The 18,133-nt window shown below is 47.8% G+C and overlaps 2 non-coding genes and 1 pseudogene across 2 annotated transcripts; all 3 read right to left on the bottom strand.

Annotated features, from left to right (window-relative positions):
- Positions 1-5,627: 5,627 nt before the first annotated feature.
- Positions 5,628-5,826, bottom strand: LOC123357421 (annotated as a pseudogene).
- A 3,281-nt stretch (positions 5,827-9,107) lies between these two features.
- On the bottom strand, positions 9,108-9,324 carry LOC123357422. Its single transcript, XR_006575552.1, has one exon. It is a non-coding gene; the product is annotated as a small nucleolar RNA U3 (small nucleolar RNA).
- Positions 9,325-15,905: 6,581 nt separating this feature from the next.
- On the bottom strand, positions 15,906-15,978 carry TRNAK-CUU. Its single transcript has one exon. It is a non-coding gene; the product is annotated as a tRNA-Lys (tRNA).
- Between the last annotated feature and the right edge of the window lie 2,155 nt (positions 15,979-18,133).

Below are 18,133 nucleotides of genomic sequence, written 5' to 3'. Positions count from 1 at the left end.
GGGTCTCTCTGCGCAGGGTCAAATCCTTCCAACTATGGAGGAAGTTGTGGTTCTTTAGTTTCAATGGAGCTGGGTCTTGTCTCGCTCTTAAGCTATGTCTGCATGAAAGAGTAATGTGGCTTTAGTTAAAGTGTTTTAATTGAACAGCTGTTGCATGTCTACCCTATGCCCCTGTGTCACCAGAGCACATCCATGCTAGCGTCTCTTGGATCGCCACAGAGAGCAGTGCACTGTGGGTAGCTATCCCACTGTGCAGCTGGCTGCAGGGTGCTTTGGGAAGGGTTTGCAATGCCTCACGGGCTGGTACAGCATCACATGATGCAGGTTTCTGTTCCATTGTTCCATGGGCATCCTACTAGATTGCCAGCTGCTTTCCAACTGCAATGTGTGTGGTGGGGTAGAGAGCATGTGTGTGTGGGGGGGAGAGACAGTGTGTGCGTTGCGGAAGAGTGAGTGTGTCGCACACTGTCTCTAAGTTCAGACAGCTGCTGGAAGCAACCAGCCCTGAGGCAGGGGACAGCCCCGACATCAGCCCCCCTTCTCTCACTGGCTCAGCTCAGCACAGCACTCTTTGTCACACACACACACACTGCTGCCTGCTTAGCTCTGTGTCAGGGGTGCTGGAACAGGGCGTTAGAGGGCCATGGCCCCACCACTCTTTACTGGCTGTTAGGACAAATGATGGAGGGGGAAAAGGGTGCAGTCTTGGGGAAGAGGCGTCTGTGGGTGTGGCCTCGGGGGGAGAGGTGGTGTCATGGGGGTGCCACAGTTCGGACAACAGTGTCCCCCCCACACCACTGTAAGGAAGCTTCTGCCGCCCCTGCTCTGTGTTGGCAGAGCGGGAGAGAGCAGCATCCACGGCAGTGATTTGCTCCCCAGGGCTCCGGCAGGGGGGCTCGGGAGGTGATTTAAAGGGCCCGGGGCTCCAGCCGCTGCAGGGAGCCCTGGGCCCTTTAAATCACCAGCCTGGGGAAGCCAGGCCGGGCTGGCACAGTGTACTGGCTCTTGCCGGTATCCCCACTGGAACATACTGGCTTACTTTCACCTCCAGAAGGTCCTCATGTGGATCAATAACTGGTTAAAAGATAGGAAAAAAAGGGTAGGAATAAATGGTCAGTTTTCAGGATGGAAACAGGTACTAGTGGTGTCTGTACTGGGACCAGTACTAGTCAACATAATCATAAACAATCTAATAAACAGTGAAGTGACAAAATGTGCAGATGATCCAAAACTACCAGCTTGTTTCCTAGAACGAACGCTCCTTGAGTGGGGTGATCCACAGGGAGTAGCTCAAACCTCCAAAGTGCCTGGCCAGGGGCAGGACATTAACAGAGCAAGGGAGGGGTGTGGCAGTGACATCACAAAGGCCTTTTGCAGGACCTCAGACTATTGGTCAAAGGTGGTGGGGAGGTGGTGACCTCACAGAGAGATGCTGACATCAGGCAGGCTGGACAGGGGTGAGGGAGCAGGGAAACCTCAGAGACCCCTGTGGCTTTGCTTCAGCAAGTCTCCTTCTCCAGGTCTCTCTTTGAGGACTGAGAGAGTATTCGGGTTCAGGTACGTGAGCGCCAGTAGGAACCTCTTTCGAGTTTTCTCCTTCCCTTTTCCTGATTTTAATAGAAAACAGCCGTCCCTGTTTAGAAGGTAAGAGACTCCTCGAGGTCTGAAACCTGTTCAGTCTGATCCATCTAGTGACAGTTGAATTCTAGGCATGGAAAACGCGAGCTTAAGGAGGCAGAATTTTATTCCGCACCTGGGATTTTGTCCCTTAGAATCACTGGGGACATTAGGGTTTCTCCTTTTTGTTTCACCTTTTCCTCCATCCATCCATCCCTCCTTTCTCTTCTTCTCTTGCTTCTTTTGTCCTTTCACCTGTTCCCCTCCCAACACCAGGAGCGAGGTGTGTGTGTGTGTGTGTGTGTGTGTGTGTGTGTGTGTGTGTGTGTGTTGCCGGGGAGTGCTCGTCAGCTCCCACTGTGGGAGGTCCACCCAAAAATGTGGGGCTGAAATAGTGCTCGGTTAGTGTTCCCCACCGGTGACCTGGGCCATCCTTTGGGCTCTCTGGTAAGAACCCTCAGCCTCCCGTCCTCAGTCTCTACCCTGATTGGCTGAGCAGGGGGTTATTGACAGAGAGGAGACTCAGGTCCTTGTTGTTCTCTTTTAAGACCAAGGAAATAAGTCAGAACCAGTCATATGTTTGATGAATTTTGCTGCTTCTCTGCATTAATTGTCTCTGAGCAGTTCATGATTCTCTCTAACCTTGCAGTTCTCCTCAAATACTTGCTGAATAATTCCTGTGCAGTGTTGTTGGTCTGGAGCTCATCTGAGAGCACTTTATTCAGGTCATTCAATGTCTGAAATTCAAGATCTGATGGTTAGTTTGAAAATCAGGGTTCTTGGGTCCTACTCCCAACTCTGCCACTGGCTGGCTGTGTGACCTAAGACAAGTCAATTCTCCTTTCTCAGCCTTAGCTTCTCCCTCTTTCAAGTAGGGATAATAATGATCCGCTCCTACCTACCTCAACACACACACTGTCTCTCCCCACACACAAACAGTCTCCACACGGCAGTTGAAAGGCAGCTGGTAATCTAGTAAGATGCCCATGGAACAATGGGAGAGAGAAACCTGCATTACTGAAAGTACAGGCATGGAGACACCACACACCAGCCTTGCCTAGCTGGCAAGACTGAAACCTCCACAGAAAGACCCCTATGGTGTCATAGCCCAGCTCCCTAAGCCCTCAGCCACAACCACTTAACACAGGGGCCTTTCTACACTCTGGTTCTGTTCTCACTGAAGGGTCATTTCCAATGGTTTGCTCAGACCAGCTTCCCCAGCACACTCACTGCTGTGCAGCTCTGTACGTGTGGCCATGGCTGAACAGCAAGAATTCCTGCCCATTTCCCTACTGGCTGGAGCATGGCTAGAGTGTGTTTGTGGTTAATGACGTCGCTGTAGATTGTTCGTTTCCTGCCTTGGCAATTCAGACAGTCCCTTTCCCCAACATATCTCCAGCACATCCGAGCTCCCTGCATCCAGGTAACTTTCCTCAGCCGGGCTGCATCAGGGGAGGGCAGAGAGCAGCAGCTTCTGATGCTCCCCTCACAGCGCAGCCCAGGTGGGGACAGTGACCAGGACGGATGGGGCACTTAGTGTTGCTCCTCACTCCCCCCAGCCCTCTCTGGGGCCACGGAGGGACGCTGGGGGCGGGTGAGCTGCATCTTTGTGTCATCACTTGCCCCTCCCCCCACAATGTTCCTGCACCGGGTCCAAGCAGGGCGAAGTGTGGGAGCCCCCCAGGAAGCCGTGTCTGACACTACACTGGCAGTGCGCACCTTCGCACTGCCGCAGAGTGCCCCTTTGATCACCGAGTGCCCCGGCTGATTTGGGGCCCCTGGAAAAGTCTCCCCCATGTCGGCCCAAGGGCTAGAGGAGCTCCCATCCCCCGCTCTGGCCCAGGGGCTGCAGCAGGGACACTGAGCTTCTCTGGTCTCAGGGCTGCAGTGGGGGGGGGGGAGAGGAGTAAATGAGTGAGCAGGGTGGGGCCAGTGGGGAAGGGGTGAAGCAGAGGTGCCCAGTGGATGGGGCCGTGGGTGGAAGGCGTGGAAGGGATGAAAGAGGGCAGGGCCGCAGGCAGAAGAGTGTTTGGGGCCAAGGTTCTGGTGCCAGGTCTGCTGCCCTTGTTCTCCCTTTCCCTGGGCTTTGGCATCACTAGCCCCTGATTAGCGAGTAGGGTTCAGTGGTCCCCAAAATGCGGGGCATGACTCCTAGGAGCTCTACTTGCAGAGGCAATAAAGTCAGTGTTGTTTCAAATTCATGCATTCTTTATTACTTCATCACACAAATGGGGGATAACTACCACGGTAGTCCAGGAGAGGTGGGGGAGGAGGGAAGGAACAGGTGGTATTGTTGCAGGGGCACCCCCTAGAATAGCATGCAGCTCATCATTTCTGTGGGATGTCTGGGGCTCTGACCCAGAGCAGCCGTTTACCTCTCTGGTTCTTTAGTAGGCTTGCTTGATAATCTAGACAGGACTGACTCTCCCTTGTCGGAGAAAAACTCAGTTCTCGCTTTTTCTTTGGGTGCAGCAAAATCAAATACTTTATTCTTTCTGTAGTAATTACAATAGCTGGAGGGAGTGCCTTAGGACACAGGGTCGCCCCAGTCCCGGACAGGTCTCTCAACTGGTAAACAATTACAGCAAGCCTTTATACCTTTGTTACAGACAATTACTAGCAATAATACAGACGGTAAAAAGCAACAAATACATTTTGTTTATACATAAGCCTTTCTGCTATCTTATTTGTCTCACTCCTAAAAGACGCCAGCCTGCATATTTGGTTATCAAGTTGCAAGGTCGTAATAACTTTTTACACAGTTCTTTTCCTCTCGCCTCACATTGTCTTTGCTTCTACAAGTCTCATGTCATTAAGGTTACAGCTAGCCTAACTCTTGCTAACTGACTGACATGGATTAAAATTCCCTTCAAATCCTTCTTAATTCTTTCCCTGCTTCCACACCCTTTAGACAAAACTTAAAGAACAAAATGACCTGGGGAATCATTCCCATTTTGTCCGTGCATCTCTGGCCGATCTCACTGAGACCGGCCAGGAGCACCCAGGACAGCAGCAGGTGGTACAGTATAATTGATAACTATCATTGTCAACTTGCAAAGCAGCAGACAGTACAGTATGGTATGGTTGGTAACCATCTTTGCTAACTTACAAAAAGCAAAAGAATGTTGCTGTATAGCACTGCAGTACCACGTCTCTCAGCACCATCCAGTAGACATACAGTGACGGTGAAAAAAGGCTGAACTGGCCCCATGGTTGCCGTGCTATGGTGTCTGCCCAGGCAATCTGCCCAGGAAAAGGGCGCAAAATGATTGTCTGCTGTTGCTTTCATGGAGGGAGGATTGACTGACGACATTTACTCAGAATCACCCACGACACTGTTTTTGCCCCATCATGCATTGGGATCTCATCCCAGAATTCCAATGGGTGGGGGAGACTGCAGGAACTATGGGATAGCTACGCACAGTGCAATGCTCTGGAAATCGATACTAGCCTCGGTACATGGACGCACACTGCCAAATTAATGTGCTTAGTGTGGCCGCGTTCACTTGACTTTATATAATCTGTTTCCAAAAAACGGTTTCTGTAAAATCGGAATAATCCCATAGTGTAGACATACCCTGACACAGCTTTAGAACCCTCTACCCACTATATGGCCAAGAGACAGCAACTCTCAGATCCTGTGTGGATTGTCTGATGGGCTTGGGGCCAAGAGCAAACTGCATACCCCTGCCAGAGCAGGAGAAGTAAAAAATAGGGGCTTCCCGAAAAATGGGAAGGGAAGAAAAGAGAAGCGGAGAAGAAAGTGGAAAAGGAAGAGAACTTGCAGACACAGAACCCTACCTAAATTCTTAAATAGATTACAAGAAAAAAAGAGAGAGAGCAGCATAAAGAAATTTTAAAAATCTTTCAGTAAGAACTGAACTAGAAACCTTTAAAACACCATGTTCACAACTTTACTTCTCTTCCAAATTCTACTAAATCAAATTAAGACTTGCCACTAAACAGAACTGCACAAAAGCTTTAAACAAATTCAGATAACAGAAAAGAAAACCAAAACATTTATTTATAAAAGGAAAGCAAGAACACTCATCAATAGCAGACAGCAGATGCATTAAAGCACCACTGTCTACTCACTTCATGCTCAGAAGAGAACACTTTAACTCCTCATCGTGGGTAGCAAGGTCAGACACTTTCAACCACACTTCTCTAGTTACAAACTATAGAAATGATCCCTGAAAGTATAGTCTTAACAAAGCTGTGCTCGGCTACACACCCAGGCTAATGTGCACAAGCTTTCTTCCCACGGTGAATGTTTTCATACAACGGGTTTCACCCGTTTCACAAAAATCTAAAACCAGGTTCCCATTTCATTAAAGCACAATTGAGACAGCTTTAGAACACTGTCCATTAGAAGATGTTTATGTCGCTATTTACAGAAACACACCTCCTGATTAGCATGTGGAGTTCTAGCAATTAATCAAACCCTCTTGCTTTGCGATACCTTTCACAGACTCCTCTGTGCCACATGACAGCTTGTCAGGCACAGACAATGCGGACAGGTCAGCCCTTTCTAGCATGCTCCGCAGCTGTTTCTCTCTGGCTTGCTCTCAAATTCATCTGCACTAGAAGTTTTTGCAGGGTTCTATGTTACCGGTGGTACCTGCACTAAATCAGTGGCTCTCAACCTTTAGAGACAACTGTACCCCTTTCAGGAGTCTGATTACTCTTGCATACCCCCAAGTTTTACCTCACTTAAAAACTACTTGCTTACAAAATCAGATGCAATATTTATAAAAATAAATCCCTTGAATATAAGTATTGTACTTACATTTCAGTGTATAGTATAGAGAACAGTATAAACAAATCAATGTATGAATTTTAATTTGTTACAAATTTGCGAGTGCTTTCTATGTAGCCTGTTGTAAAACTAGGCAAATATCTAGATGAGTTGCTGTACCCCCTGGAAGACCATTGGATACCCCTGTTTGAGAACCACAGCACTAAATCACCCTTACTTTTAGAACTGGTGCCACTTAAACCAAGGCATTCTGAACCATTTCAGTGCTAGCAGACAGTGGCAACACAGCTGCACTAGGTCTGTTGTTCCTCCCTGCACAATTCCCACTTGGAAAGAAGATATCTTCTGGTCTGACCCTATTTACTATTGTGAGCTGCATAGGCAACTTTCTCTGTGTTATGTGAGCAGAATCCACACAATATATACTACCTGTATGGCCCTGAGGATGTCACATCGGCCGCAGCTGCTGATTGGGCCACAGGTTGAGAATCACCAGTCTATAATTTTGCAAAGTCCATTGCCACAGGCTTTTTCCCCCATGTCTGCTGTGAGACAAGAGCACATGAAATTCATAACAATATAAATATGAATGAAACCACCCAAATATATTTACATAAAAACTAGACAGTCTCATTTTAAAACAAAGAAAAACACAGGCCACACAGTGAGTGGGGCAAGAGTCTTAAATGATTTATACCCTCTCCTACCCGCCATTCAGCATAAGAATTAACCTAAATTGATCATGACTATTTAAATAGAGCATCTTTCTCCTACAAAGCAGAATAAGACAAAAGGTTGAGGCTGTTCCCCTTCACATTTGAGGGGGAGAGGAGAGGAGTAGAAGGATTTAGATGCTCAATCCACTTCAGATTATGAAAGAAACCAAGCAGACTAATGATTTACTCAAAACCCACCCCAGCAAAAAGAAAACCAAACTATCTGCACCTAAGCGTTATACAAGTTTCTAAATAAAGCTATTATATCTAACCTTCCTCATAATTAGATTTCTGGTTCACTACAAAAATGCCTTCTTTTATTCAGTATACAAAATCTAACCACTCAGTCTGTGTTCTCCCCTCTTGCTTTTACAACTAGCAGTCTATACAGTAACTCCTCACCTAACCTTGTAGTCATGTTCCTGAAAAATGTGACTTTAAGTGAAACAATGTTGAGCAAATCCAATTTCCCCATAAGAATTAATGTAAATGAGGGGGTTAGGTTCCAGGGAAATTTTTTTCACCAGACAAAAGACTGTGTGTGTGTGTATATATATATATATATATATATACACACACAGTATAAGTTTTAAACAAACAGTTTAATACTGGTACACAGTGATGATGATTGTGAAGCTTGGTTGAGGTGGAGGAGTTAGAGGGTGGGATATTTCCCTTACTGCTAAATGATGAACTAGCAATTGGCTGAGCCCTCAAGGGTTAACTCTCCCACTCTGCAAGGCAGCAGGAATGGAGGGAGGTATGCACATTTCCCTTAAGTACACTGCCTTGTTAATTAGATCAGCTTGCTGTGATCCCAGCTGCTGCAAGCTCTCTCCCTCCTGAGCCCTGCTCTATGGAAGATGGGGGTAGGGGGACACCCTGAGATTAGCAGGAGCAGGGGGTAGGGGGACACCCTGAGATTAGTCCCCCCTTCCTTCACTCCCCCCGGCACAGCAAGCAGGAATCTCGGGGAGCAGCTCCAAGGCAGAGGGCAGGAGCAGCACATGGCAGGGGGACACAGCTGAACTGCAGGCAGCTGCTGCGCAAGGAACTTAGGGGAGTGGGGAGCTGATAGGGGGTTGCCCGATCCATCCTGGTTCCAAGCCCCCACCAGCTAGCTGCAACGGGCTGCTCTTCCTGCAAGCAGGAGACAAAGCAGGCAGCTGCCAAACAACATTAGAAGGGAGCATTACACAACTTTAAATAAGCATTTTCCCTAATTGATCAGCAACATAACAAAAGGTTAACCAGGATGACTTTAAGTGAGGAGTTACTGTAGGAGGGTTTAGGTCAGCTCAGGGGTGTGGATTTTTCATTTACCTCAGACAGAAAAAAAGAGTAACAGAAAAGAGAAGAAACAAGATGGGAAGGAAAACACCCAGTGGGGCATGGGAGATGTTGACATATGCAAATCCCTCATGTAAACCCCTCCACCCATTCCAGGGTTCCCCAGTCTTTCTCCATGGCAGGGGTTCTGTGTGTTTGATTCCACCCATAGCAAGGTCCTCCATTCTCCCCAATGGCAGGGGCTCTGTGTGAGCCGCTTTTCTCCCCATTCCACCCTCTACCCACTATAGGGCCAGGCGATAGCAACTCTCAGATCCTGTGTGGATTGTCTGATGGGCTTGGGGCCAAGAGCAAACTGCGTACCCCCTGCCAGAGCAGTAGGAGTAAAACTAGGGGCTTCCAGAAAAATGGAAAGGGAAGAAAAGTAAAGCAGAGAAGAAAGTAGAAAAAGAAGAGAAAGTGCAGACACAGGACCCCACCTAAATTCTGACATAGATTACAAGAGAAAAAGATATAGCAGCATAAAGGAATATTAAAAATTTTTTAGTAAGTACTGAATTAGAAACCTTTAAAACATCCTTTTCAAACAAGATTTACTTCTCTTCCAAATCCTATCAAAACAAATTAAGTTTTGCAATTAAACAGACTATCAACAAAAACTATAAACAGATTCATGAAACAGAAAAACCCAAAAACACATTTTTAAAGTTGCTTTGTAAGGTCTAACCACTCAGTCCGTGTTATCCCCCTCGCTACTCTCCAAAAGGAAAGCAGGAATGATCATCAACGGCAAACAACAGCTGCATTAAAGCAACACTGCCCGCTTGTTTCGTGCTCAGAAGAAACCCTGCAATTCCTGCTGTTGGTTAGCGAGATCAGACACTTGAAGCCACACTTCCCAAATTACAAGTATCAGAGGGGTAGCCGTGTTAGTCTGGATCTGTAAAAGCAGCAAAGAGTCCTGTGGCACCTTACAGACTAAGAGACGTTTTGCAGCATGAGCTTTCGTGGGTGAAATGACTCCAGTGGAAGACTTCAAAGCAAGAACCCTTAACACACAATTCTGTTCAAAGACAGACAAGTCTTGCAGACGCCTTCCTCTCCCTAGTTTCCCCTCTATACTCCTAATTTCCATAAACCCACCCACTGACCTGGACTACCAATCTCTCACGGTTAACTCTTACAGCAAAACAGGGCAAAGAAAGCCTATGCAAGCGCTATTCCGCAGCCCCGAGGCTCTTTTCTGCTCCTTCCCGCAGACCTAGCTCAAACAGACAGTCAATTGGATCAAAGCAATTCCTCGCCATTTGGGGCATTGGTGCCCCTTAGTCCCTCTGAGGTGATCGGCTGGTTCCTTCTGGCCTGAAACGCTAGGAATCTGACTCAAAGGGCCACAACCTTCCTCTTCTTCTGCTCCTATGAACTAGCCCTCGTCTGGGCAAAACGTTGACCGTTTCCTAAGTTAAAACACTGGTGTTTTCCCAACAGGAAAGGGATGGACAATTTCTCTTCGGTGGGAAGAAGAGGGAAACCATGCAATCACCTTCTGGAAGGTATATTAAGGAGGGCGGCGGAAGAACCCTCACGGACTAGACTAAGAAAGCAGCTCTTGAACTGACCTTCCAACAATGACAAACTAAAATCTGCAAGAGCAGCTTTTCAACTCAGGGGCCCAATAAGAAGCCGTTACCAATAACTAACCAAAGAGTTACAAATGACTCCAAACCATACACTCTTAGGACAAACCAAACGTTAACACAAACAACAACGCATTTCTTTGCTGCTCTTCAACCGTGATACTCTCCTCCACCGTTCCTTCCAAAAACATACAAAACCAAAGAGTCAGCAGAATGCACATCACAAAACAGTCCCCTGCTAGCTAGGAAACCATCTCACTAACATGAGAATCTTAAAGAAAAAAAACCATTTTCAGAGCTCTGAGCTTTTTTCATATACTATAGAAAAGCTTCAGCCAGTGACACCAGTTCAGGTAGCCCCCTTCTGTTTTTCTCACAGCAGGCAACAGCCTTGCCAAAGCAAAGCCTTAAAAAATTGGGTACAAACTCATAAACATTCCTCTCCACGGAAAAATGCAAAGGGAAATAGGCTGGACAGGGGCATGAGGACAATGGCCCAGACAAACGGGGAGGGACTTGGTCCAGGGGTGGAGAAAGACAGAAAAAGGGACAGGCATGGGATTGGCTTCCTCTATTTTTTCCTTTGCTCAGCATTTTACCTGTGACTGTAATGGGGAGACTTGAGAAATACCTGTGACGTCGGCGAGGTAGGTGGCCGCCCCGAGAGCACAGAGCTGAGCATTTTTCACGGGGTTGCTGCCTACGCCCCCAGCGCCTGGCTGTGATCGTATAGTGGTTAATACTCTGCGCTGTGGCTGCAGCAGCCTCGGTTCGAATCCAGGTCACGGCATTGCTTTTTGGTGGGGAGGGGCTATCCTGCAGCACGCCTCGTGGCTCAGTCTGATGGCGTCCGTTTGCAAAGAGAGCCATCAGCCGATCCTTAGTTTCTGCTTGGTAAAGGCAAGTCAGTGGGGTCCATCGGTCAGAAAAAGAGTACCAGGACTTCTTGCTGGGCGCCAGGGTCCAAAAGCAACGCATTCCCTCCTGGAAAGGGCTGTGTTTGGAATGTCCGTCCAGTGCGCGTTGAAGGGAAGGATCTGCGTGCCTGGGAAGCTGCGTCCCTCCAGAGGCGCTTGAGAAGCCAAAGGGGCCGTGGGTGAGTCTGTGATGAGGTGAGTGTGAAGTGTGGAAGGGGGAGGGTGTCAAGAGGAGGTTTTGAGAGGAAAAAAGGTGCTGCTGAGCTGGTAGGTGAGGGCAAGGTCCCAGGCGGGTGTTGTGTGAGGAGCTGTGTAGGCCCGAAAAGGCGTCCTGCTGGGCAAGGGCAGGTGAGGAGAGCCAGGGCTTTTCCCAGGGCTGTTGCTGCGGCCAAAGCCTTTGGGAAGCAGAAGAGGGCCATCTCTCGTTCAACACCTACATCACATCTGGTTTTTAGACACCATCACCCTCATCTAAAGTTTCAGGTTTCCTACAACCCTGTGCCTTCTGAGGTGTTCTAATCTCCCCCCTCACTTATTAGATGGACACTAGGACAGAGGCAGAATAGAGACACTTAGCTTAATGAGAACCTCAAACTCCCGCACGGTGGGCCACAGAGTAAAGCAGCCAGCACTCACCATCGGTACCGGCCTTGTTTGGGTTTTTTTCCCAAACTAGCTCAGCACTCAGGGTGTTGAGCCCTTCTGGAAATCTTGCAAAAGAGTTTGGAGCCTGAATGGGTGTTGAGTTCTTAAGAAAACCATGTTTTTGTTTTGTTTCCCCAAGAAAATTGGGGAAAAAAGATTAATCTAGGGTGAACCTGGATGTTTATTGCTGTTTTCGTTCAGCTCCACTAGGCTGTTTCGAAAGCTGGTCCGTTCCCCATTACAGAGGGTCCAAGCAGAGAGAGTGAAGGAACCCCTGTGCTCAGCATCACAACCTGAGCCCGAGGAAAAGCACTGAAACACGCTCAAATGACGCTTTAGGTTCATCCATCAGAATCACAAGAGCAAGACAAAGACATCTCAAGAGGAAGAGTCCTCGGCTTTCATTTACCCCATCGCAACCCTCTTCACTTCTTCTTCTGCCTACCTAGAGGCTCGTCCAGGAAAATCACTCAACTGATTATAATTTGGGCAGAGAAACCCAGGGAGGGCTTGTGCTCCCCCTCCATGTGAGCGGATAGCATTCTGACTTCGTCTACGGGGTCTCTCAGCTTTGGCTTCCCCAGTTTGTCAACTCGGTGCAGGCAGGAAGCAGGCTCTCCTCAGCTTTGGCAAGCCACTTTCTGTCCAAATTGGGAAACCGGTCCAGTCTCCATTCCCCTGTGAGAACAAGAGCAGAGAGTTCACCAGCTGAACCCAATCCGAGGCATTGAAAAAAATGGAATTATGCTTCCCGTTCCTCCGTCAGGATCACCAGGGAAACACACCAAAATCCCAAGAGGAACAACTCGTCTCTGTTTTATTTACCCCCAACGCAATCCTCTCCGCTTCTTCTGCCTCCCTCGAGGCTCTTCCAGGGACAAAACGCATTGAGCTGATAGGATTTGGGGGATGGAAACGGAGAGAGGGGGTTTGACACCTCCTGAGAGGATGTGGACGCGATAGAACAGCTCTCTCGGTTTTAGAAGCCTCCTAGCCTGGCTCTTTTGTTGTCAATTCTGTGCCATCAGGAAGCAGCGAAAGCAGGGTAGGTAGGGCACCCAGTGACGTTGCACTCCATACGTTTTATGAAAAGATGTTTATAAGTGTGAGTATGATGTAAGTGGAATATGCTTGATGCAAAAGGTCTCTTGTAAGGTATCATAACAAAGGTTCTAACCTACTGAATATATGCCTCCTATTTGTATGCATGTCTCATTCTTGTCTCTGAAGCTGGAAATATGAAGTCTAACTCTGAGGTCCTATTGTAATTGTGCAAAGCGTGGGCCACTAATGGTGGTTTAAAACCTTGACGGCTCCCATTGACAATTGGTTGTAAATGGTTTATTGACCTGCAAACCTTCCTGTGTACGTGTGGGCCAACCCAGGAAGAATGGAAACTAGGGGTCTTACAGAGACCACGATAGTGGAATCCATCTTAAATCTGGTATTTTTCCGTTTAGAAGGAAGGGTGAGGACCCGGAGAGACAAAAGATTCCCGCCTTATGCCAAAGCTATAAAAGGGGGTGAAGCAGGACAAAGGGGCTGCCAGTCATGAGAAAACCCCTGCCAGTCATGAGAAAACCTAAGATGTCTGCTGGAAGTAACAAAGACCGAAGCAGGGGAAAGGATTGGGCCCAGACTAGGCAGGAGTCTAGTCTGTGAAAGAAGCTGATTGGAACACCTCTGAGGGTGAGCTATTCCCTGGAATCAGTTTCTTAATGTATTAGGCTTAGGCTTGCGTGTTTTGTTTTAGTTTGCTTGGTGACTTCCTTTGTTCTGTCTGTTATTACTTGAAATCACTTAACTCCTACTTTTTAACCTTAATAAAAATGACTTTTGTTTATTAATAAACCCAGAGGAAGTGATTAATCCCTGGGGGAGCAAACAGCTGTGCATCTCTCTCTATCCGTGACCTAGAGGGTGAAGAATTTAGGAATTTACCCTGTATAAGCTTTATAGAGAGTACAAGGGATTTATTTGGGGTTTTGGATCCCACTGGGAGCTGGGTGCTGGAGACAGGTGCTGAGCTCTTTTGAGTTAAAGTCTGCAGCTTTGGGGGTGTGGCCCAGAGCCTGGGTCTGTGTTGCAGCAGGCTAGGGTGTCTGGCTCAACAAGGCAGGGTTCTGGAGTCCCAAGCTGGCAGGGAAAACGGGCTCGGAAGTAATTTCAGTCCCAAGGGGATCTCTGTGACCGAACCCATCACAGTGGCGTAGTCGAGCAGGATATGTGCACAGCTGATTGCTTTGAGACACTGGTAGTGATTTTTAAGCGTGTTGCCCGGAGGACAGACAAAGTGCTTATTCGGGAAAGGGAAGATGACAACTTTGGTTGCCAAATTGGCTGGGAAAGCTCTGGATATATTCAGTAAGATGCCTATTGCTGATGCTTCAAACTATGGTCTATTTAAGGAATTGGTTTTGAAACAGTTTCAGATTAGGCCCGAAACCTAGAGGGTTAAATTCACAACTCTTTCAACTCCCAGAGCCCTTCCACAGCACAGATGATTTGTATACACCTTCACCGTGAGCCAAATTGGCAGGTTTCCGGGAGCCCTGTGAGTCCGATGTTGTTTTGGTCTCCCTGCTGATTTATTAGGAGAATAAAAGATGGACACCAGAACTGAGGCAGACTACGGACACCGCATTCTGAGAAAACAATGGTGAACCTCCAACTCCAGCAGTGTGGGCCACATAGACAAGTAACCAGCACCCACAATCTTTACAAGCTTTTTTCCAAAATAACTCATCTTTTGGAAAAATAGGTTGAGCCTTTTTGACAATCTGGCTAAAGATTTTAGTGCCTAACTGGGAGCCTAGTTCTTCTGAAAATCTGGCCCTAGCGGTGGGTGTGAGACCTTCTGAAAATTCTGGCCAATGTGTCTGGAAGCTCCAAGAACCATCACAACTTTGAGCATTTACTAGAACAGGATGAACAAAACTTCCTTCCTTGACCTACAATCACCTTGATTCCAGGTTGAGGTTTCAAGAGAATTGATTTGATTCTTAGATGCAATGCGAAACAAACACCCTCCTGTAGACATTGGAAGAGGGAGGCTGAAATGGATCTGCCACTAAACCACGTTGCCTTTCATCAGTAGCCACCTGAGCAAGAGGGTAACCACTGGCCTAGAGGTGAAAGGCCCATAGCCCATGCTCAGAAGCCTTCAGCGGCTAGATCTTAGGAATGGAAAAGCTTAATGATCTTTCTCCGGGGTGGTTACTTCCAAAGACTTGTATATAGCGCTGGGTGAAAGGTTTTTGGATGAATATTATATTTAGTGAAATATTTTGGTGGACCCAAAATGATTGTTTGGTTTGGTTTGGTTTCACCAAGAAAAGTGAAAAGAAAAAAAAAAGATCTTGGGTCAAAGTGCAATGTTGTTCTAATTTAGGTTAGGCTAGGTAAGAAGGAAAAACTAAATTGTTTGCACAAGTAAGTGTATTTGTGTAAAAGGGTGCAGATAGCCATATTGTAGTAGTTGGAAGCTTTGCTTTCCCCATGGCCTCCAAAGAGTTTCCAAGCATTCTGAAGGAGGCCAGGAAGTTGCATTCTTCCGGTTGAACTCCAAGCGAGGAAGGCAAGGTAGACTTTTATTGAAGAGGCTAACTCCCTGACTGGGAATCGAACCCAGGCCGTGAAAGCGCCAAATCCTAACCACTAGACCACCAGGGAGATTGCTTTTGGGGGGGTTGAGCTTGACTTTCTAGGCCTACTTTCTGTCCAACTGAGGCCATTTGTTCGTCTTCAAAGAGGGTTAACACAAGCTCTGAGCTCTTCGTTTCCTTACGGTTCCCTTCCTATTTTTAGCACTGATATGAAAAAGAAACAGAAAACATATTAAAACAATTTCCAGTATTGTTATACATTGAGGCCATGTCTTTTTTTTTTTTTAAACAGTTTTATTGCTATCTTGTTTTACTCTCCATGGGCTTACAGAAATGTACGAGGGATGAATAAGATGTGGTTGGAATCGTCAGCCTTAAGCAATCTCCATCCCAATGAAGAGGGCTGGTGGAGGATTTGAGAAAGAAGCAGTTACCTCAACTACTGAGCGCTGGCAAAGATATAGAAATAAGTAGAGAAGCTCTAGATGGCTGCTCAGGGGGTGGGGGGCAATCAGCTTCTGAAAGGTTATTTTTTCCCTCTCTTGCCTGGGCTAGAAGAGACTCAACTCTCTTAGGACCATGGAATTGTCAATGTGTCTTGTCTTCATGATGTACTAAAGGTCCGAGACTTCCTCAGCTGGTTGAGAGAACAAAGAGTGGATTCTGTTATGCTCTGAGACTCTAAGGGAGAGAGTGATGTCGAAGAGTGCAAGACTGAACGCCCAACGTGGGGCTCAAACCCACGACCCTGAGATTAAGAGTCTCATGCTCTACCGACTGAGCTAGTCGGGCTAGGCCTCAAGGGGTTGCAAAGGCACAGACAGTGTAGTTGTAGTGTCCCCCCATTTGTATGCTGAAGTAATAAGGAATGCAGGAACAAGAAACAGTGACTTGTTAGGGAAATGGAATGAGGGTAAGGCAGCCTCCAGCTGCTATGATAGTCCAGGCATTACAGAATCTTTTCTTTACACATGAAGGGCGGGGGCTGATGGAGCTCAGCCCCCTGTTGCTATGATGAAGACGGTTAGCAGGCCATCTACCTATGGGCTGATGATGAGGACAGGTAGCAGTCCTATTGCACTACATCATCTACCGCAAGGCTGATGATGAGGACGGGTACCAGTCGTATTGCACCATCAGTCAACCATGAGACGGGGAAGGGGGGACGAGGATGCTACCGTAGCGTGCCGCAGCATCGCGTCTACCAGCAGCATTCAGTACACATAGGGTGACATTTACAAGAGTCAAGAGACGATTTCTTTCCCTTTTCCTTCTGGGGGTGGGGGGTGGCTGTACATTGACGAGCTATGCCCTGAACCACCATGGACCCTGTGTTTGACCCTAGAAGCATTTGGAGGTCAGCCAAGAATGCAAATGATTTTCGGACACAGCGGGAACTGTGGGATAGCTTGCGTCCTCAGCCCCCCCCCCTCCTTCCCTCCATGAGCGTCCATTTGATTCTTTGGCTTCCCGTTACGCTTGTCACGCAGCAGCGTGCTGACTCTCTGCTACGCCGTCTGTCCGGAGATTTTTTTAAAATACTTTGGACCAGGCGTAACATTACGGTAATTTTCCTAATTAGATGCAGGAGTCGCCGAGCGAGATTGCCCTGAGGAGGGTCACTGAAGGAGATAGAGAGCGCATGCTGCGTGAAAGCCAGCACAAACCAGGGCCCTATGCAGCCGTGCTCGGGGAGGCAATGCTCCCTGAGTACCTCATGAAAGCCTGGCACGGAAAGGTGTGCTACTACGGAGCACCCAATAAGGCAGCTCTCCCCAGGAACCTCCTGCGGAGGCTTTTCGATTACCTCTAGGAGAGCTTCGTGGAGATCTCCCAGGAGAATTTCTGTTCTATTCCCATATATATAGAGACCTCCTTTTCACATACTTCAGATTCCTGTTATATTAAGAATAAAAGTTTACATGTTTAAAGCACTTACCGAGTGATCCTTCCCCTGATTCAGGGTCCGGGTTAACGGCCGGGGAGGGTTCGTAGGGGCTCTCCGTGAGGGTGATGAAGAGATCCTGGCTGTCAGGGAAACCAGCGTTGTAAGCGCTGTCGCCTGCCTCGTCCTCCACAAACCCTTCCTCATCTTCCCCATCCGCGAACATCGCCGAGGAACTGGCCGTCGACACTGTCCCATCGTCAGAGTCCACGGTCACTGGTGGGGCAGTGGTGGCAGGCTCCATAGCGTCCGTTTGCCGCTTTGATTTTTTGGTAGCCTTGTCTGGGGTCCTTGATTTTCACGCGGCGCTGCGTTGCATCCCGGCAGTAACCTCTGTCTGTCATGGCTTTGGAGACCTTCTCGTAGGTCTTTGCATTCCGTTTTTTGGAGCGCAGCTCCGAAAGCACAGACTCCTCGCCCCACACACCGATCAGATCCAAGAGTTCCCGGTCAGTCTATGCTGGGTCCCTCTTTCTATTCAGAGATTACATGAACTCCTCTGCTGGAGAGCTCTGCATTGCTGCCGGTGCTGCTGAGCTCGCCCCGATGTCCAACCACGAAATGAGATTCTAACTGTCCAGACAGGAAAAGGAATTCAAATTTTCCCGGGACTTTTCCTGTGTGGCTGGTCAGAGCATCCAAGCTCGGACTGCTGTCCAGAGCGTCAACAGAGTGGTGCAGTGTGGGATAGCTCCCGGAGCTACTAAGTTCGATTTGCATCCACACCTAGCCTAATTCGACATAGCCATGTCGAATTTAGCGCTACTCCCATTTTGAAAACTGACCATTTATTCCTACCTTGTAATCAGTTATTTACCCAGGAGAGGACCTTCCCTCTCATCCCATGCGAGTGTAATAGAGCAGAATAGGGCTTCCTTGGGTGTGGGCGTGAATTGACAATATATCAGGGGCTCGTGCACATTTACTGTCCTGGTGAAAAAGTGTGTCTGATACTCAGTCTTTGCTGCTCCTGCCAGCTGTGACCGCTGAGGACATTTTCCT

Source organism: Mauremys mutica, unplaced genomic scaffold (assembly GCF_020497125.1).
Source record: "Mauremys mutica isolate MM-2020 ecotype Southern unplaced genomic scaffold, ASM2049712v1 000570F_np12_subseq_75489:163312_obj, whole genome shotgun sequence".
Classification (NCBI taxonomy): domain Eukaryota; kingdom Metazoa; phylum Chordata; order Testudines; family Geoemydidae; genus Mauremys; species Mauremys mutica.
This window is presented reverse-complemented; position numbering and strand designations above follow the sequence as displayed.